The sequence below is a fragment of the Giraffa tippelskirchi genome, chromosome 13, assembly GCF_054371585.1.
Source record: "Giraffa tippelskirchi isolate mGirTip1 chromosome 13, T2T-mGirTip1v1.2.pri, whole genome shotgun sequence".
NCBI classification, from domain to species: domain Eukaryota; kingdom Metazoa; phylum Chordata; class Mammalia; order Artiodactyla; family Giraffidae; genus Giraffa; species Giraffa tippelskirchi.
Genome location: NC_137287.1, coordinates 107,082,368 through 107,103,794, shown reverse-complemented (window position 1 = coordinate 107,103,794; position 21,427 = coordinate 107,082,368). Strand labels below are relative to the sequence as shown.

General features: G+C 51.7%; 1 protein-coding gene across 50 annotated transcripts in view; it reads right to left on the bottom strand.

Annotated features, from left to right (window-relative positions):
• Positions 1–21,427, bottom strand: part of EPB41L1 (erythrocyte membrane protein band 4.1 like 1) — a 179,608-nt gene that overhangs the window by 60,185 nt on the left and 97,996 nt on the right. For 8 of the 50 annotated variants that reach the window (XM_081560076.1, XM_081560056.1, XM_081560054.1 and 5 more), the window contains exon 1: positions 13,552–13,654. The exons of 27 other annotated variants lie outside the window; for them this stretch is intronic. The gene's annotated coding sequence lies outside the window, so the exon portion shown is untranslated. Of the gene's footprint in view, positions 1–12,926; positions 13,165–13,551; positions 13,661–14,188; positions 14,339–14,606; positions 14,801–21,427 lie in introns of those variants that run through there. 15 more of the 50 variants (XM_081560069.1, XM_081560055.1, XM_081560081.1 and 12 more) reach the window with 8 other exon arrangements.

Below are 21,427 nucleotides of genomic sequence, written 5' to 3'. Positions count from 1 at the left end.
TGGAAATAGCCAGCTGAGTAATCTTAAATAAATACCCCAGGCTTTCACCGCCCAGGTCTCCAGCAGAGGCTGCTGGCATGACTGCTTGGTGCTGGCAGAACTACAGATGAGAGGAGCTGGAAGCTTCTGAGATAATTCAGTCTCTTCCTCTTCTTTTACAGGTGAGACCCAGACAGCAAAAGGGGCTTGAGCAACAGTCATTTCCTCAGACAGGTTTTCCCTGGTCCCTCCCGCCCACTCTCCTCCTCACCCAGCCTCCTGACTCCCCAGATCCCAGCTCCGGGTCCATTATTCTTCCCGCTGCACTCTGCTGCCTCAGGCAAACCTCAACAGAATCTCAGAGGAGGAGAAAGCACTCAGGCCCGGGCTGGGAGCCAAGGCAGCGGCATGAGCCACGGACAAATCCTGTGGCCAGGGGCTGGCGAGATAAAAGATGGCGTGTCTGCTCTAGAGAGTGAAAAGAGGTGATGTACAAAATCATGGAGGACACCGGAGTGAAAAAGCATGACACGCGACAATTTGTACAGATCAACCCTGTTTTAACTAATGTATACATACAGATACAGAAAATTCAGCAAAGGGGACTTCCCTGGTGGTCCAGTGACTAAGACTCTGCACTCTCAATGCAGGGGGACCAGGTTCAATCCCCTGGTCAGGGAAAACTACATTCCCCATGCCACAGCTAAGAGTTCTCATGTTGCAACTAGAGATCCCGAGTGCTGTAAATAAGACCCGACGCAGCCAAAGAAATAAATATTTTAAGAAAAAAGAAAATTCAGCAAAATATTAACTACGGTTGTTTCTAGAAGGTGGGTAAACAAATTTTTTTTTTTTCTTCTTTCTGTTTAAATGTAGTTCTCATTTTTCTCTACTACACTTGGAGATTTCTTGAATGATTTAAAAAAATAACTAGAAGTCAAAAAATAAATGTTTCCAATGCACATGGTCTGGTATGACAGGATGAGACAGAGATAAATAAAATCTGTTTAAACCTAAAAGAAAATTTCTGAATTAAAAAGAAAAATCACATTATTATTTTTTAAATCTGTGATGAGGAGAACCTTCTTCATCTCACAAGTCAGGGGATAACGGCATGGTTCTCTCACTGGGGCACAGAAAGTGAGCCAAGAACCTGACCTTGGCTTCTGCCACAGCCAGTCACATGGGCACAGTTCTACCCAGGGCCAGGTCAGCACAGACTGATGGAACCTGCTGGGTGGCCAAGCTGGCCAGGCACTGTAGGGGACCCAGAGGACCGTGTGCTGGTTCCCGTGGAGCTCCCTGCCACATGGAAGGATGATACTCACCCAGGACGTGACATAGATTTGCCCATGTACATTTCAGCCTCTAGAAGATTCTGGGACCTGGTGATTGGGAGTATGGCCTGGGGTTTCCAAGGAAGACTTATAGGGTAGGGAGTGCAGGGTGAGCTGGAGATAGGTTTTGAAAAAAGGGAGACTCTAGAAGGTGATGGCAGGGAGGACATTTGGACTAGGTCACCATGTGGGCAAACGCTCAGATGTGGGAACAAGCCGGGATGTGTGGAGGACAGGGAGTCTTGACCTCTTGTTTTTTTTCACATTTAGTTATTTGGCTGCACTGAGTCTTAGTGGTGGCATTCAGGATCTCTTTAGTTGTGGCATGCAAACTCTTAGTTGCCACATGTGGGATCTAGCTCCCTGACCAGGAATCGAACCCTGGCCCCATGTTGGGAGCGTGGAGTCTTAGCCACTGGACCACCAGTGAAGTCTCAGCATTGACAACTTGACTTCTTGGAACAAGAAGCCTATAAACGTGAGGTCCACACAGGCTGGCAGGAGGAACAGGTTTGAGTCAGGGAGAAATAAAGAAACTGGAGGTGGGGGGCGAGGGGGTGCGCCGCAGGGGGCGGCAGCCTTGCAAGACTCAGAAACGTTACTCTGCTGCAAAGGACAAGACCCGTCACTGAGCCATTGCAGCCCAGGCCTAGCGTCAAAGACCCTATGCATAGTCATCTCATGGATCCCTCCATGCAGGGCAGCAGGGCCAGAGGCAGACCCAGGTCAGTGAGACCTAGACCAGGAACCCTCCCCCGTTAGCTCCCTCTGGGACACTGGGCAAGTGACTTCACTCCTCTGAGCTTAGCTCATCTCAATCCTAACACAGAGATAGTCCTCCCTCCTTCTCAGGAGGGTGATGGAGAAAATAGCATAAAGAGGGCACCCAATAAAACAATCCTGAGAAGATCCAGAATGACAAGCAGTAATGGGAAGCCAAAATGGAGAGTGGTCTGTGAAACTGGGGTTTACAAGTGCCCACCCAGGGATGTCCCTGGTGGTCCAGTAGTTAAGACTTGGCGCTTCCACTACAAGGGGCACAGGTTCAATCCCTGGTCCATGGTGGGGGAACTACGATTCCACGTGCTACATGATGAGGTCAAACCACACACACACACAAACCAAACAACAACTAAAAAAACAAAAACAAAAAAAAGAAGTGCCCACCCAGAACAGATGGAAAGAGAGAGACAGAGGCCAGCAAAGCCTGACTGATGACACTAACATATGAAAACCCGAATGCACAGGATTAGAAAAGGGAAAGGTCAGCCAGAGAAGGAAATGCTGACGGTGCCTGCGCCAGCCCTGTCTGGAGGTGAGGGGCCCAGTAAGGCCCAGCGAGTTCGTCTGGCCCCCTCTGGGGCCAGCTCAGCAGCCTGTCAGCCTCTGACACTCTTCAACATTGCAACCACAGGCTGGCTCCCCAGGCTTGCTTTCCGGGGGCACTAAGCAGCCTTCAGACGCTGTGGCTTTCCATCTAGGCTGCCTAGAGGGAGAGGGTGTCCCTGCCCGGAAGAGGCAATATCCACTTGGCCTGCGGTTGTACCCCTACATTAAAAGTGAATCGACTGGTTTATACATCAAGCTCTCCCACCAGGATCAGCGTGACTCAGCATCTCTGAGTCCAGTAAATTGGATCTGTTCTTTTTCTCCAGCTCTACTTCTACCCAGGTCCAAGCCACTCTCAGCTCCTGTCTGCATGGCGGCTCCATCTCTTCCATGGTCCTTTTAGCCACTTGGGCTCTCCTAGGGCTTCTTCTCCACAGAGGAGCCACAGTTAAAGTCCAACTGGATGTCCTCTTTAAAACCCCCAATGACCTACCATCAAAATAAAGTGCAAACTCCTTACCAAAGCTCCAGGTCCCTACATAAGGCCTCTGCTTAGCTCCCCTACTGGCACCATCATTGTGACAGTGGTGTCACACAGGTTTTCTGTCTGCACCTCAGTCACGCCAGGCTTGCCCCTGTCTTGGGGCTTTGCCCTTATTGCTCCCTCTGTGCAGACAGTGGGCTTGTCCCCTGTGTCTTGGCAGCTCTCACCCTTCAGATCTCAGTTTATGTGTCTCTTGACCACTCTGTCCAAAGTGGGTCCCTCCTTCTTTTTTTTTTTTTGGTTACAGCTGGTTTTTTGGTTTTTCTTTATTCTGTTTTTGCCATCTTAACCACCTTTAAGTGTAACAATTCAGGGACAATAATTACATTCACAGTGTTGTATAACAACCACTCCTATCTACTTCCAAAAATTTTCACCACCCATCAAAAAGAAACTTTATTCCCATGAAGCAAGCATGTGTTTCTTCATAAGTTCGCAAATTGTTTCTACTCCTCCTCTAGAATATAAACTCCACAAAGACAAAACTTTATGCCTTGAAATTCCTTGGCCGTCCAGTGGTTAGCCCTCCCGCACATCCACTGCAGGGGGCCTGGGTTCAATCCCCGGTCAGGGAACTAAGATCCCACAAGCTGTGCAACATGGCCAAAAGACAACAACAAAAAACCTTTATCTGTCTCATTTGCCCTTTTCCCCAGGGCTTAGAGCAGTTCTTGATAAATAACAATGGCAAAGCTAACATTTATAGAGTTTACTATTTACCAGGCCCTGATCTAAGCATTTTACATCATTTAATCTTCAAAATAACACATAATAGATATTCTCAATATCTCCATTTTACAAAAGAAGGAACTAAAGCACTGAGAAGTGAACTGGCCCAAAATCATGCAGTTAGTAAACGGCAGTGTCAGAATTCAAACCCACGGAGCCTGGGGTCAGATGGATAAATGGAAAAACACATGAGTGATGGGTGGATGGAACAGCAATGAGACAAGTCAAAAGACCTGGGCTACACTCACCTCAGGAGTCTTCCTGGCTACCAGCCAGTCAGCCTGTCCTGACAACTTATCAGATCTTAAGCAGCTGACTTTTCCATCCAAACTCCTGATATTATCATCCTTATTTGACTGATGAGGACACACGGGCCCAAAGACACGTACCAATTTGCCCAAGGTCGTAAGGCTCTGCCAAGACTCTCTGACTCCAAAGTCCATCCTACTACCTGACATTCCAGCAGCCTCAGAGGGTTCATCTGTACTAATTTCTCCCGGGAGTAAAACTGGCTAAGGAAAAACTTCCGAAGATTAAAAGGCAAATACACTGAGAAGAGCTGAAGTTAGAATCAGGACCACCGTTTCTTGTTTCAGTTCTGCCACTTTCTGTTTGATGGGTCTTGGCCGAGTCACTTCCCCTTTGTGAGCATCAGTTTCTCCATCTGTTAAAACAGGGAGGAGAGGCCCTAATCGCCCACTTCAGAGCAGGGCCATGTAGAGAAAAAGGATGTTTCAGAGAACAAAAGGACTTTGAAATGCAAAAGTTACAGTCACGCTAAAGACAAGGGAGCGTGTATCACAGATGTTTATGACATGTGTCCCGGAAGCATGCCTTTGCATACATATGCACTGCAGTGGAACAGCGTGAGGGCACACACAGCCACGAGTATCCACGGTCATGAACGGTCACTCCCCAGCCACGAAGGCTCTCTTCTAAATCTGAGATACTGACGACTTCTGTCCAGACATTTGTGGGAATTCTGAACCAGGCAGGAACTCACAGTAGGAAGGAGTGGAGAGAGGAAGAAGGAACAGGGTGTGGAAAACGCCAAAACAAAGAGAACGCTAAGCAGAAAGTGAGAGTCTTCTGTCCTGAAAGATGTTTTCAATGATCACGGTTACCAAGATCATCCCTTCTTTTGGGGAAGTCACGGAGCACATCTTTCCCATCCCCCTATGACCAATTCCTGGGCTATTGATCCCCATTTGCACCCCCAGAACAATGTACCACTCAAAGAGCCAGGAAGGAGGCCAAGCTCTTGGACGGTCCTTTGAACTCCTTTGCCTGCTGACCTCTGGTTGCCTTTGGTCAATGGGAGGCACTGGCAGGAGGTCAGAGAGTGGAAGCAGAGAGTGGGGGTCTATCTCCCCAGTCGCCCTCCCTGTGGTTCTAGTGGTGGCTGAGCAGCTCTGTGACAGCTCCACACACAAGCCCAGTAACACTATTCCCTCCCTCTGTTCATTCAGGCCGAAGGGAGGTTTCTGTCACCGTGAGTTTGTGGGTCCCCTTCGTGGGTTCCCTTAACCCTTAACCCTGCCCACAGCTTTCTTAACATCTCCAAGTTAAAGCATCTGAATGGAATTCTGTTTTCTGCCAGAATCTGACTGATAACACCGTGTCGTGTGCTAAACTGCTTCAGTCATGTCTGACTCTTTTGTGACCCTATGGACTGTAGCTCGACAGGCTCCTGTGTCCGTGGGATTCTCCAGACAAGAATACTGGAGTGGGTTGCCATTTCTTCCTCCTCCAGGGGATCTTTCTGACCTAGGGATTGAACCTGAGTCTCTTATATCTCCTGCAGGCAGGCAGGTTCTTTACCACTAGTGCCACCTGTGATTGATACACCACCTGACACTAAATAGATACATGAATTAGAGAGGGAGGGGAGGAGAAATTGGAAAGAGGCAGGATGGTCTAGTGGTTAAGGCTAGACTAGGGGACCAGGAGACCTTGCATTCTCCCTTAATCTTACTGGGCCTCAGTGTCTTCATCTGTAAAACCACAATGATAATCTTACCCACTTACTAGGTTTACTAAGAAAACTGAATTAGATCAAACTGAATTTGGCTCGTAAGGCACTTACAAGCCAAAGCCCACAGTGAGTACTCAAGAAATATCAGAAATTCTCATCGTCTAAAGGCTCAAAGGTTAACAAGAGCAGAAATTACAGAATTTTGTTTTTTTGGCTTTTTAGGGGGTTCTCTGTGTTACACCATTTTCCTACTATGAGCCTGTACTACTTTTGGAGACAGAAAAGAAAAAGAAAAGAATTAAAAGAAAAAATACAGTGAGAGAAAAAGAGGCTATTAAGATTTATTCTTCTCCCTCTGGGGATGATGTTTACTCCCATTGGGATCTCCCCAGTACAGAACATTCACTTCCTTCAGTGACAATCTCCAGGTGGACATGAATGAAATGACCGCCCCTGAGGAGGGAGGAGGGGGACTGTGCCGCCCTCCCAGCCAGGCCTCTGATGGAGCCCAAGGGGTAGAAACAGGAGCTAGGCCTGCAGTCATTCCTACGCGGCAGGGTGGAGACGGCAATTTGTCAGAAGCCAGCGGTACCCATGGGCACCGCATTAAATAAAACCAAGCCATGTGAAGAGGCTGCCACCCGTCAGTACTGGCTTCTTGCCCAAAGGTCTCATGTGCCACCGCGGAGCCACAAACTGATGTGCCATTGTAGGCCGGGGACCACGTGACATGCCCAAACTGCAGAGTAAATGGCATCAGAAAGGAGAAAAGCCTCCTGCTTGGTCCACATGGACGACTGCAGAGGCAGAGAAGACCTCTCTGGAGCGGGACACCCTCTGAGAGCCGGACCATGAGCTGACTGTCTTCCGGGCTTTGTCACCTTTGAGCTCCACCAGGGCCACATGAGATGGGTGGGTTTATTCCCCCGTCAGGTGGGGCTGGCCAAGGTCACACGGCTTGTCAGTCTGAGTCAAGCGGGGACTTGGACCCAGGTCTGCTGGCTCACGGCTCCATGCTCTTCCCCCTCAAACCTGCTACATCCCACTTGCTGTCAAGCATGTAACCAAAGCTACTGTTGCTCTGGATGTAGAAATAATAACAGCAGTATCAACCCCTCCCACGTGCCGGGTGCTTTACAGTCTAAAGGATCATTTTATCATCATCATTTCGCTGGGATCTCACTGATCAGCAGTTGGTGAGAGGGAGCGGGGAACTGCAGTTACAAACATGGACTTTGGGTCAGTGTACTGGCCCCTTGGGGCTCCAATGCTGAGAAGGGAGGTGAGGAGGGGAAAGGAGCCCAGAGAAGCGGGGGACCCTCCCCGGTAACCCTGTGCAATCTCACAGTTTCTGAATCTCTCTCACTTGATTTTCTTGTTTAAACACTACGAGAGTTCATGGTCAGCATTATTTAGAAAAGAGTAAAATTGGAAACAACTTTAAATGTCCATCAACTCCCTGTTGATGGCCAAATGAACTAGGATTTATCCTGTGAAAAATAAATTACAAAAGTATTACATATCTAGTGTGAACATTTTGGGGATGGGGTTTAGATGCACAGACACAGAAAGATGTTGGCATATAGAATGAAAAGAATCTAACTTGTAAAACAATAATGCAATTTATGGTCCCATTCCGGTTTGTATGCTTATTGTTTATGTAGGCATAGAAAAAATTCTAGGCACCACCCTGTTGTAATTGGCTACCTCTGGAGAGAAGGATTTTGGTTGGGAAAACAAGGAGAGAGTATGCTTCTGAATGATTAGGATTTTTCACATAATCCTTTTGTAATTAAAACAAGAAAAAGTAAGTATTCTTAAAAAGGTTTGTCTGGGTCAGTCATTCATTTCCCATAGTACCTGCTGTAATGCTATTTCTACCCATTCTCTTCCAATCTGTACCTATGGTCAGACAAAATTTTATATCATTTAATCTGAGTGCTCATAGTTTGGGGTTTTTTTCCATATAACATTAGGTTGTATCAGAGGGACCTTCCTGGCAGTCCAGCGGTTAAGACTCCAAGCTTCCACTGCAGGAGGGGTGGGTTCGATCCCTGACTGGGGAACTAAGATGCCACATGCCACACGGCACGGCAAAAAAAAACAACAACAACACATTTATTGTATCATAAATATTTCCACAGTATTATATCATCATTATCATCACATCTAGCATTCTTGGGTACTTCTCTGCGTGCTAGTTCCTATGTTAAGGATCTTACATACCTGAAATCATTTAATCTTGATGACAAGCTTAAAAACAGACACTTGGGTTATCCATATTACAGATGGGGAAATTGAGGCTTAAGAAGATGAACTGACTTGCCAAGTCCTCACAGTCAGTAAGGATAGAAATGAGACTTATGCCCTGGTCTGTCTCCAGTCCTCACTGCGCACCTTTCCATCCTACACCCCTCCCAGACACTGAGTGGTGAGTGAGAAGAATGTGCCAAGTAGGGATGAGAAGACCCCGGTCCTGATCTTCCTACCTGCATGACCTTGGACAAGTCACTTGCCGTCCGCTTTGTCCACTCCATCAATTCTTTCACCAGACAAGCATTTGCAAACCACTCAGCCACGCGCTGAGGACAGAACAATGAATAAAACATGAACACTGCCCTCCAAGAGATGACAGCCTAGCCTGAATCTCTTCACGCACCGGAAGGCTCTAACCCCTGTCCCGCCTCTGTCACAGCGACATGAAATGAAATGAAGAAAAGATGCCGAGGAACCTGACAAGTGCACAGCTCCATACGTTTCGAGGGTAAGTATTTCTGCGGCTGTTCACGGCTGCATATTATTTTATCCACTGGATGTTCCAAAACGCTCTCAATCATTCTCCTATTGTTGGGCACTTAGTCCCAATTTGCTGCTATTATGGAAGAAGCTCTGATGCGGCTTCATCCAAAAGGAAATTATGCAAAAGGGAAAAAAAAAAGCCAGATGCACAAAGACGACTCTGCGCAACCTTCAGAATGACTGAAGGGAGATGAGTCCTTCATCTTAAACTTCTGAAGCTGCAAACCAAATTCATGCCCTTCCCCCAACCCATGGCCTTCCCCACCCTAAGCTGCTCCTCCCACAACCATCCGAGGGGACAGCTTAGTGTGGTTTCAACCTCCCTCCCTCCCCAGCCCTCCAGGTCCACAGGGCTGATGGTTTTCCTGCAAGGCTGAGCCCATTCCTTTCTCATGGTTCTTACAGTTACCAAAGGGACCTTCCCAGACCCAGTTCTGTCCTGCCCCAATGCAGGCCCCATACAGATCAAACACCCGCAAAGGATCCTGGAGCCTCCAGGCTCCTGGGGAGGGAAGTGATGTTAGCCGAGTCCCTGCGGCATGCCAGCACTGCACTAGGTCCTTTACGTAACAACCCTAATGTGGTCTCCTTGAGACAGGCATGCTTGGCCACACTTTACAGATGAGGAAACTGAGGCTCAGATCAGCTAAGTGAGAGCCCAAGGGCACGTGGCTAGGACACAGTGGAGCTGCGACTAGAGCTCAGGCCCGGCAGATTCCAGAGTTTTGCCAAAGACCCAAACACAAGCTGACTTTCTGAGTCACCTCTCAGCACCCTCAACCCCCTGCACCATCTGCTACAGGCACACCAGACCACCCGTTCTTCGAACACATCCCGATTTCCCTTCCCTCTGACCCAGGCGAGGGGGTGCCCTTCCCCCCACAGCTATCAAAATTCCACTTGGCTTTTGGTGCCCAGTGCCAAGGCTGCAATCTCCTTGAAGCCTTCTCTGATCACCAGAATAGGAATCCATGCCTACAGAGGCAATAGCTCATCCTTCACCTTCCCTGTGCCATGTCTATGTCTCTCCAGGCCAGAATGGGGGCCCGGGGAGGACAAGGATGTTTCGCCAGAGGCCATATAGGATCAGCAGCAGGTACTCAGGGAATATTTTTCAAATTGAACAAAACCGAGTATGACATCTGAAAAGAAACTTTGGGCTGCTGGCATGGCCATGGAGAAAGTGGCTCCACCTCACACTGCCTGGATTTGAATCCTGGCTCCCCCACGACTGAGCTGTGTGACCTTGAGCAACTGTCTTTCCCTTGCTAAGCCTCAGTTCCCTTCATCTGTAAAATGGGAGGAAGAAGGATTTCTGCCTCAAAGGGCTTGTGAAGATTGTCTGAGTGGTACAGTTAAGCCCTTAAAATGGGTGCCTGGCATGTAGTAAGTGCTCGATAAATGTTGGCTGCTACTATTCTTACCCACAAGCCTCCCGCCCACAGAGGAAGCGGTGCCAGCCTGTTCCCACCCCCACCCGCCTACCCATGCACAAGTCTCCTCCCCACTGGGCCTCCTCCTCACAGTCCCAGCTGGTGCGCCTGCATTCCCTCCTTTGTATGTTCTGGTCACTGGGTTCCTGTCTAGTGTGGCAGGGGTGAGTGTCAGGGCCGGCCAGCCATAGAGCCAACCAGTCTTCCCCTGCAGCCAATGGGAGCACGGAGTCCAGACATCCTCACTTCTGCGGGATCTCGGCCAAGAAGCAGAAAGCCATGGTCAGTCCCTCTCTCAGGCTTCGGGCCAGTATCTTTCTGCCCCCTACCCCTCAGGACCCCAGCAGCACTCAGGCCCCAGAGCCACCCTTGCCTCACAAAATCCAACCCACCCTTGAACTATCCACTGGGACCAGCCCTGGCACATCAGTTGTCTGGCTCTGCCGGACACCAACCTGGTACTCCCAGACCTTGCCCCAGGTACAATGCCATGGTAAAGAGAGACACTCTGGACTCAGCCACACTCTTTCCAGCTGTGCAAACTTAGGCAGGTGACACAACTTCTCTGAGCCTTAGTCATGTGTAAAGAGGATAAAAATAGCACCTACCTGTCAGAGTTGTTGGGAGATAATGCAAAGCATACAGTAAGTGCTCAATAAATGTCCTCATTCTGATTGTATAATCACTGGTATTACTCCAGATGGAGATTATTATCCGCTTTTAATAAATGGGGGCACAGAAGCCCAGACAGGCTCACCCGGACCACCATGCTGGAGCCACACAGAGGCCCCTCCCACCTCAGAAGCATAGGTGGGAGACCCTCTCCACTGCTCCTGGGGGCTCAGGCCCAGAACACGCCTGGGCACCCAGCATCTTCTTGGCTCTGGGTACTCCCAAGAGGGACCAGGGCTCCAGGCCGACTACGCCTCAGCCCTTGCCCCTTAACTGGGACAAGGCAGCCTAGCAGCTGAGGCAGCCTGGCCTTGCCTTCTCACCTTTTGGGATCAAGGGCTGGGAGACCAATGTAAGTCCCCCTCTAGAAGGCAGACTCAGGCTCCAGGCTATAATGCCAGCCCATCAGAGTCCTGTGTATGGAACAGCCACGGCAATAGGGAGGCAGGCATTTGGGCTACAAGAACCCCAAACGCGTTAGAGGATGTGGGTACCTTAGTGCTGGCTCTCACACCCATTTGCCTGTGACTTTGGACAAGTCATTCCTCCTCTCAAGGCCTCAGTCAATGTTTCAGTATTTCCTGAGTGACCCTCCAGGACTAGGCATGGCTCTCGTGCCGGTTCTGGGAAGCAGCTCTCCATGAAGCTCACCGAACTCAGACTCAGGGAACTGAACATGGCCCAGGAAGGGTTTTAATGGGAATAAGGCCCCTTGCACTGGTTTCTATCTCCTCCAGGGCTGCTTTGAGGGGCCCCTTAGGAGCCATGCTCTGCGCACACACAAATACGGCACACAGGGTCACCAGTAGGCATGACCACAGACTGGCCAGTGGAAGCCAGCTTCATCCCTGCACGGAACTGGCAGAGCCTCCCTGGGCCACGGCGGCTCAGAGAGGAGGCTGGCACAGGCTGCCTCTGCCGCAGGCTCCATATGAAGGAACGGGTGGGCAGGCGGGTACACAGTCGCCTCTGTTCCCCACACCCTTGCCCGAGACAGCCCCACTTCCTCCAGAGGTATCATTCGAGGTCCTGAGCCTTCAGCCTGGCCTAGTGGCTACTGACTCTGGAAGACTCCTAATGCTGGGACGTGGGGGAGAGATGGAGCAGCTGTAACCCCACCTGGCCCTGGAGAGGTTATAAACCTAGCCCTCTTACACTCCCACCTCTGGGTACAGAGGAGGAGATACAAAGTGATGGCAGGAACAAATGGTAGTGTCTCTCTCGCATCAAGGTATTCTCAGAGCTTGCGGGGGTGGGGGTGGGTGAGTGCGGGGAAGGAGGTGGGCAAGGACCACAACCGGCAGCCGCAAAGGAGACCAGGATCCTCAGAACTCCTTCCTAGTCCTTGTCCAGCCTCTTAAGCCATATCTCTGCCAGACAGTGGCCTTAGATCTGATAAGCACCCTGGTGGTTGCCGTCACTTGCACCCCCTGCCCCCCGCAGCCACATACCATGCTGCTCCCCAAGATCCCAGCCCCACGGGCCCTCAGACGTCCCCCAGGTGAGAAGGTGCCAGGCACAACTGGGACCCACAAGTCCTCTCCCTCTAACGTGTCAATGCCAGGCCAGAAACCCCGTGGTCCTAGAGCCAAGTTCTATCCCCCTAGCTTTGGGAGACATGGAAGAGAGGTAGGACGGGGAATGAGCCAGAGTGGAGGAAGGTCTGCAACCAGAGGATGAGTGAGGACCAGGGCTCCCCAACAACCCAGGCTCCAGTCAAGAGACTGTCTTGCAGCGTCTGAAGCCCAGAGGAAATATCCAGAGGGCTCTGGGCCTCCTCTGAGGCGGCAGGAGTGGTCTCTGAGAACAGAGAACGGGAGTGGGCCAGCCAGGCACCCACCCAGCAAAGGTTCATCCTTACAGCAAGCCTTAGCTCCCCGCCTGCCCACCTCTCTCTCCCGGCCTGGCGGGAGGCTGCAGACCCGGAAGGTCGGGAGGACCAGCAAGGACCGCTCCCACACTGGCCGGAGGGCCGAGAGCCCGCAAACTCAGTTCCTGCTGGTCTGCCCCCCACTCCTCGTCTTCCCCCAGGGCTGAAGGCTGGGCCTCCGGGTAACGAGCCCCCAGACCACCCCCACCCAAACCCACCCACGCCCCCTCGTGCCACCTGATCGCCGGCGCGTGCCTACCTGGGCCTGGGGGTCCCCATCTCGGGCGCGCGGGGCGGAGGGCGCCCCCTCGGCTCCTGCGAGCCGGCAGGCCGCGGGGCGGGGCGGGCTCTGCGGAGCAGCCTGTTCCGCGACACCCCCGCCCGCTGATGGATGCCGACTGCAGCAGCGGCGGCGGCGGCGGCGGCTCGGCGTGCGCCGGGGGCTGGGCACCGTGCCCACAGCCCCGGGCCTGGCGCCCGCCGCGCGGCCCGCCCCCGCCCCCGCCCGGCCTCCGCGCCCAGCCCGGGGGCCGCCGCCGCGCGCCCGCCTGCTCCCTCGCGGCGGCCCGGCCCCTGCCTCCGCCTCCTCCCCGCCGGTCTCCCTCCTCTTCTCGCCGCTCTCCCGCTCCCGCAGGCTCCCAGGCCACCTCCTCCGGGGCGCCGTCACACCGAACAGTCCCCGGGACCCCGGCGGGACTGTGCCTTGGGCGCCCAGTCCTGGGGCTCCGCGGCTCCCACTCTGGCCTGGGCCAGCCTCGGGTCCCCTCGCGCGAGGGCTCGGCAGGGAGAGAGGAAGAGGGGAGTGGGGGAGGAAGAGGAGAGGCTCCCTGACTCAGAGGGGGTGACTCAGCTTCGGCCCACCGAGCGCGGCCGGATACCCTCACCTCCCCTCCCCGGCAGCTCAGCGCGGGGCAGAACTTCCCCGGAGCCCGGGCTCCTCCTCCACCAGGGGGGCGGTATCGCAAACGTCTCCCGGGGGTCCCATGTGTCTCTGAGTGTGTGTACGTGTGCATTTGTTCCTATGTGCTTCCGTGACAAATGGCCGTGTGACGGTGGGGCCTGGCTGGTGTACAGCTGTTTCTGGAGGTGCCGCGTAGGCATCCAGGCTCCAGGAAGGTGGGCTTGAGGGGTGGCCAGAGGGCCTGCGGCACCGGCACCGAGGTCCTGGCTCAAAACCAAGTGAAGCCTGGCTGCTCCCCTCCAGCAGCGCTGTTACAACTCAGAAAGCCATCCAGACCACCTTACCAGACCCACAGAGGAGAACCCCCAACGGCCTGGGATCCAGTCCAGCCCTGTCACGTGTCAACCAGTACCTTTGGGCACATGGCTCTCCTGCTCTGGGCCTCACTTTGCCAGTGAAAGAAAGAGCTGGATGTACCTGTCTCCACAACATGATCCCCTGAGATTTCTGCCCACGGGTCCACATTTGCAGCCCACACGACCCCTGGTCCCCGACCCGCCACCATCCCAGGCATACACATGCACATTCTTTCAGTCTTCAAATCATTCCTGAGTACCTACTGCATTCCAGCCACTGTTCTAGGTGCTGCAGAATCCACCACACTGGGAACCGGAGCTTCAAAGCTGGGACGCCATCCACGCGAGAACCAAGCCTCCACACCCTCCCCGCCCCTCCCAGGCTGCATTTCCTTCAGTGTCCACCTCACCAATGGGCTGCGTCCCTTAGTGTCCACCTCACCGGGATCCTTCTGCACTCCCACACTCCAGAGACAGGCAGCTCCTTCCGTCCACTCCTCTCTCCTAAGGCAGATGCTCCATCAGGGCGACCTTCTACCCCAGGTTCTAATAGCAACCCTAGATCCTCCACGGAACGCAGCTATGCCCCTCTCCCCAGCCCCTCTCAGAGAACCAAGAGAGCAAGCATGTCCCTTCTCCCCACCCCCAAACCAAGCCTTCTCTTCTCCAAGTTAAACATCACCAGCTCTTTCACCAGATGTTCCCAAGACGCAGCTTCCGGTACCTCCACTCTCTCTGCTGCCCCAGGCTCAGGAGTAGTCAGAGAGCAGAGAGCAGAAGGAACCCAGCTCCTCCGAGTCCTAGAGAACACGCCCTCCCTCCAGACAGGAGACTGAAGATGCACAAACCAGCCCAGGGCCAACTCCCAGAAGGACTGGAGTCCTGCTGGGCGGACTTCCCTACAGATGTCCTCTTTTGTCTGTAGACTTTTCAATCCCCAGCCTCCCAGTCAGCTCTTCCCAGGACCTCCCCAGGCCCTCCGGGGTGTGGCCTTGGGCAAGTCACTTTTCCACACTAGGGTGATCTACTTGAGTTTAGTTCACCACATTTATTCAAATGAAAGCGTGAAAGGACCAGTAAAACTCAGGAGTCACACCAGATGAATTTGTTGTTTGATAGACACATCTGCTAAGAGATTTTTACTGACTGCTTACTGCAAATATTTTCTTCCAAATTGACACTCAGCCTCCTCTGCTTGCTGCCCTCCCCAACGCTGGGCTCCCGTGGGCCAGACCCAGCTGCCCAGATGGTACTGCCTGGCCAGGCCAGAGCCCTCTGTTCCTCCCAGTTCAACTCTCCTTCCCTCGACCCTCCTCCCCTTCCTTTCTTTCCCCAGGAAGGAGCCTTGCCCTCCCCTCCTCTCCCCTCCCCTCCCCTCCTCTCCCTTGGGGCAGGGCCACTTTCCCACCCTCCTCGGCTAGATGGAGCCTCTCACTTTCCCAGAAGAATCCAGGCTACATTCCAAAGACCAAGGCAGAACATTCCCAGATATGACTCTGGATTTAAACCCAAAGAGCTTGATTCCCTTCAGGTCAGTGGGACCACACAGAAAACTGGGCTTCTTCTACTGCTATCATTATTATTCTTTATATTATTATTATTGACTAACTTTTTTTTTTTTAACTTTTAAAACAATATTTATTTATTTGACTGCAGCAGGTCTTACTTGCTGCATGTAGGATCTAGTTCCCTGACCAGGGATTGGACCTGGGCCCCTTGCATTGGGAGTGTGGAGTCTTAGCCACATCAGGGAAGTCTCTAACATTTCTATTTGTTGTTGTTCAGTCGTTAAATAGTGTCTGACTCTTGTGATCCCATAGATTGCAGCACACCAGGCTCCCCTGTCCTTCACCATCTCCCAGAGTTTGCTCAAACTCATGTCCAATCAGTCCATGATGCCATCCAACCATCTCATCCTCTGTCATCCCCTTCTCTCCCTGCCTTCAACCTTTCCCACCATCAGGGTCCTTTCCAATGAGTCGGCTCTTCACATCAAGTGACCAAAGTATTGGAGCTTCAGTTTCAGCAACAGTCCTTCCAATGAATATTCAGGGTTGATTTCCATTAGGATTGACTAGTTTGATCTCCTTGCTGTCCAAGAGACTCATTTCTATTAGCACTTTCCAGTTTGCAAAGTACTTTCAGGCGTCATCCTCACGTCCTGTGACACACTGTCACCCTCTCATTTTATAAACAGACAATTTGAGGCCCAGAGCAGTGAGTGGCTTGTCCAAGTTCAAACTTGCCAAGTAACACTGATTTTCTGGACCAGACACTTTCCACTTCACCCCACAATAACTTTTTCCAGAGAAATCTGATTGGGATGAAGGCAGTCTCTGAAGAACAAACAGCCCCCTATAGGCATCAGTTGAAATCATTACCCCAGTTACTTGCCTTCCTTCATTCCCAGAACAGGGAAACTGAAACACAAGACCAAGACCCAACCCAGAACCAAATCTTAGAGAAATGCAAGGAGCCCAGGTGGAGGAAAAGAAGCCCTACGTTACCCTCCTCCCTCAATAAAGACGGGTTCTTCTGAATTCTGCTTCTAGCCCTGGCTCTGCCACATCTTTCTATGTTACTTGGGTAGATAATTTGATCTTTCTGAGCCTCAGTTAATTCCCTATAACGTGGCAGAAATTCTTCCTGCTTTACTCCCTGAGTTGCTCTGATGGAAGATCAGCAGATGTCAGCAGAAGAGAAGGTCACTCCCTCTCTGGGCTGCTAGGGAGGTAGGAGAAAGTCTTCTTATTTTTGTCTTTTTTTTTTTTTAGGCCATGCTGCGTGGCTTGTGGGATCTTAGTTTCCCAATCAGGGATTGAACACAGGCCCTTGGCAGTGAAAGCCTGGCATCCAAACTACTGGACCACCAGGGAATTCCCAGAAAGTCTTTCTTCTGAAATTTTAACTGGAGGGAACTTGATAGTACAAAAGTGCTGCTGCTGCTGCTGCTGCTAAGTTGCTTCAGTCGTGTCCGACTCTGTGCGACCCCATAGACGGCACCCCACCAGGCTCCGCCGTCCCTGGGATTCTCCAGGCAAGAACACTGCAGTGGGTTGCCATTTCCTTCTCCAATGCGTGAAAGTGAAAGTGAAGTTCCTCAGTCGTGTCTGATTCGTAGCGACCCCATGGATTGCAGCCTACCAGGCTCCTCCATCCATGGGATTTTCCAGGCAAGAGTACTGGAGTAGGGTGCCATTGCCTTCTCCCACTGGTGGGGCAGAGACCAAACCAAATACTCAGGTAGGGTCCCTCCCACCCCGCCCTTTTTATCTTTTGAATGAGGAATCCAAAGCTCAGAGAAAAGTGGCAACTTGCCAAGGTCACTCCATTGGAGGCAATGGTCTCCTGACTCCCAGTCACCAGGGGCCCCTGGATTCCTGAGAAGGCAGGGTGGGGTGGTGGGTGCTACTAGTGTAAGGATTTCATCTTTCATTTAACAAACAGTGATGTACACGCTGAGCCTCTGGAAGGCAAGAGGAACTGAGTAGCCTCTGTCCTGGAATTCACTGTCAGACCAGCAGCAGAGAATGGTACCTAAACCAGCACATCAGAGGGTGTTGTAAGATGAATCACCACCACTTTCTGAGTACTCGATCTGTGCCTGGCACCGGTCACACATTCATTTGTTTAATCCTTACAACAATTCTCTGGCATTGAAATTATTAACTCTTTTCATAGCAGGAGTCTCTGAGGCTTGAGGTTAACGACTTCCCAAAGTTCACTCAGCTAATAAATGGCAGGGCCAGGATGTGTCTGCCAGGTCTGTCTGAGGCCAAGTGCTGAGCTTCAACCCTTATGCTTTGCTCCCTGCCTCTAGGGCTCTGCTGACCTATGAGCTACCCACTACTCACATATGGCTTCTGAGCACTTGAAATGTGGCTTGTGCACATTAAGATGTGCTGTAAGTATAAAATCCACACTAGATTTTGAAGATTTAATCAAAGAAATGTCCTATATCCTCTTAATAATTTTTGTATTGCAATGATATTTTGGATGTATTCAGTTAAATAAAATACATCATTAGAATAATTTTATCTGTCTCTTTTGGCTTTTTTTTTTTTTCATGTGGCTATTAGAAAATTTAAAATCACATATGGGACATCCTTGGTGGTCAAGTGGTTAAGAATCCACCTGCCAATGCAGGGGACACCGGTTCGATCCCTGGTTCAGGAAGATTCCAAGGTTCTACAACTACTGAGCCCATGCTCTAGAGCTGGAGATCCACAACTAGAGAAGCCACCTCAACGGGAAGCTCGTGTACCACAACTAGAGAGTAGTCTCCACTCACCTCAACTAGAGAAAGTCCACGCACAGCAATGAAGACCCAGCACAGCCAAGTAAATAAATAAATACATTTAAAAATAAGAAATAAATAAAATCACATATGTGGCTAACAGGTGTGGCTCACAGATTTCTTTTGGTCAGCACCAGTTTAGGTGCTCTGAAGTCCTAACCCAGCCCATGGACCTCACAAAAGGGTTCCTGTGGGAGGAGATGCCTAAACGAAAGTGAGTAAAAGGCATGGTCCTAGGGAGGAAGGTACGCGCCAGGGCAGGAGGGCAGCAGGGCCTGGGTGCATGCTAAGTCATGTCTGACTCTTTGCAACCCCATGGACTGTAGCCTGCCAGGCTCCTCTCTCCATAGGATTCTCTAGGTAAGAATACCGGAGTGGGTTGCCATGCCCTCCTCCAGGGGATCTTCCCGACCCACGGATCGAAACCATGTCTCTTATGTCTCCTGCATTGGCAGGCGGGTTCTTTACTGCTAGCGCCACCTGGGAAGCCCCGAGGGCCTGGGTGGGCTGAGCTGAATGAAGCCCCAGGCAGCTGAGAGGGGGGCCAGTTTATAGAGGAAATTACCAGAGCCAGACTTTCCAGAGCAGCGTGATCAATGGGCCTGGGAAGTTCTGCCTGATAAGGCTGTTCTCGTTGATTCTGGGCGTGCTCTGGAAGGCACCGCAGGGCAGCTGTGTCCGGGGGTAGGGAGCAGTCCGGGTGGATGGGCAGCAATGCCCCCTGGCAGGGATCTCCTGGCTACAGCTGCCCCTACTGCCGCTCCTTCAGTCTCCCCCAAGAAACCTCTTGAAGAACTGCAGTCTCCAGAGACCTCGCCATCCTCTCAAACCTTCCAGTCCAGACTGTGGAAACCACACATTCCCGCATTAGGTCATGTTGAAGTTGCACACATCATGCAATGATGAAGTTACACGGAGGGTCACACAGTGCAAAGCACTTTTCCATCCTTAGTGTGACAGTGTTGAAGAGCCTGGGGGCAATAGTTATCTCTGGGGAGAGGTCAGGGGGAGGGACAGAGGAGGCTCATTAATAGCACAGGAGCTGTGTGACCTTGGGCAGGGCCCAAACCTCTCTGAGCCTCAGTTTCCACCTCTGTACAATGGGGTTTCCCCAATGGCTCGGTGGTAAAAAATCCGCCTGCGATGCAGGAGACCCAGGTTTGATCCCTGGGTGGGGAAAATCCCCTGGAGGAGGAAATGGCAACCCACTCTAGTATTCTCGCCTGGAGAATCCCATGGACAGAGGAGCCTGGCAGGCTACAGTCCACAGTGTCACAAAGAGTCAGCACGGCTGAAGTGGCTGAGCACACACAATGGGGATATTGTCAGCACCACCTCTTCAAGCTCCTATGACATGGGAGAACACCTGTGAGATACCCGGTCTCTTCAAAGCCTCCAGAGGTCACCTCCCCTCCAGGAAGCCCACCTCCCACCCCTTGCTTCTACCATCCAGCCTGTCCCTCCTCTAGCCTTCTGGACCACACATCTCTTGTCTCTACTTCTGAATTTGGGGTTCAGCTGTCATGAGGCTCTCTGACCGCTCCAATAAGACTGCAGCTTGTCAAAGGTGCAGTCCCCTCATTTCCCTCATTCTTCCCCCTCCCCCTGTCTTTGCCTCCCCCAACTCCCCCACAGCCATGTTCCTGCACAGGTCTGCACAGCCCAGAGGCTGCGATAGCCTAGCAGCTTGGACACTTGGCTGCTGTCTTTGGCCCAAAGCAATGCCAGTCAGGATGACTGTGCACACCCTGAGGAGCTGCACCCACCCTGCTCCCTCACGGGCAGAACCTTCAGTAGCCAGGTGTTCTCTGATAAAGTGACTCGAACCCTTGGCCCACCTCTGCAGACCTTTCACAGCCTGGTCTCACCTGCCTCTTCATCCTCAGGTCGCTGTGAAACTGACTTGTTCTGGGCCCCCAGGGCGTGGCCACGTGGGGCCCTGCCTCTCTGCTTTTGCGCACGTTCCTCCTCCGCTGGGGAAACCCTCTTCCCCTTTCCCATGATCGTGCTTTCAGCCATCCTCCAGGAAGTCCTTCCTGATCCCCTCCTCTTTACAACCCCAGTTCCCAGCTAGAAGGGACCTCAAGGCTCCTCCCCTTTCTCCTTTGCTCTGCCCTCCAGTCCTGGGATGTGTGAATTGCCCCACTCAGCGCTCGGCTCAAAATAGGTGCATGGGGTGTGTCTCTTGGGAGCCAGAGCCAGAGGCCAGGGAGCCAGGAGTTCACCCAGGATGCCAGGACCCTGCTGAGGCTGAGCTCTGCTGACCCACACTCCACCTGGGCTACATTTTTTAATGGATCTCCACACTCCTGCTCCCCCTGGGAAGTCAGCCCTCCCCTAGGACGTCTGGGAGCCATACTCCTGGGGCCTGAACATAAAAGATCTGGCCATGTTCCCACTGGATTCAGACATCCACCCAGCCTCCGGTCGGGTGCTTGAAGTGTCAGCTGAGGTTTGCCTCATCACAGCATCACAAATTCCTTGCAGTCAGAAGAGACCTTGGAGAGAATCACACTGAGGCTGGGAGCAAGGAGAGGCAGCAGAAGAAAGTCTGTGTGGGTGTCTGCGGTCTCCTGTGCCAGAAGATGCTGCAGAGACACCATCAATCAATATCATCATCACAGAGAGCCTTTGGGACCCACTACGTGCTGGCACTGTGCCTAGCAATATGCGTCCATTTCAGTTCTTCACTTCTTCCTTCCCTGTAAGGCAGAGGTGATATATTCCACCTTAATTTTATAGAGAAGAAACTGAAGCTCAGAGCAGGTAAGCCAGCAGTGCAAGGTCACATTGCTAGTAGGTAGGGGGCCAGGATTCAGTCTGAGGTGTGCCTTACTCCACAACCCGTTTGTCCACTATTAATCCTGCACACACATGGTCTAACACAAATTCACTGCAGAGAGATCGGCTATATTTTATCTCCTGTCTGAGGGTGGGGGGTGGGGGTAGTTACATAAATGTGTATAAACTTATGATCTGTGTACTTTTCTGCATTTATAACCTCAATAAAGGTGTTTGTTTTTTTTTTATGTTTTTGTGCCAGAGATGAATCTATGCTAGATATTTGGGGGATGTGCAATACTCTTAGTATTAGAGTCTGAAACTAGATAACTGTTTTTTTCCTTTTTCAACCATCTTGCCATTTCAACAGGGACTGTTCTGAAGAACTCATAAACCCCCAAGTCAGACCCAGCAAAAATTCACCT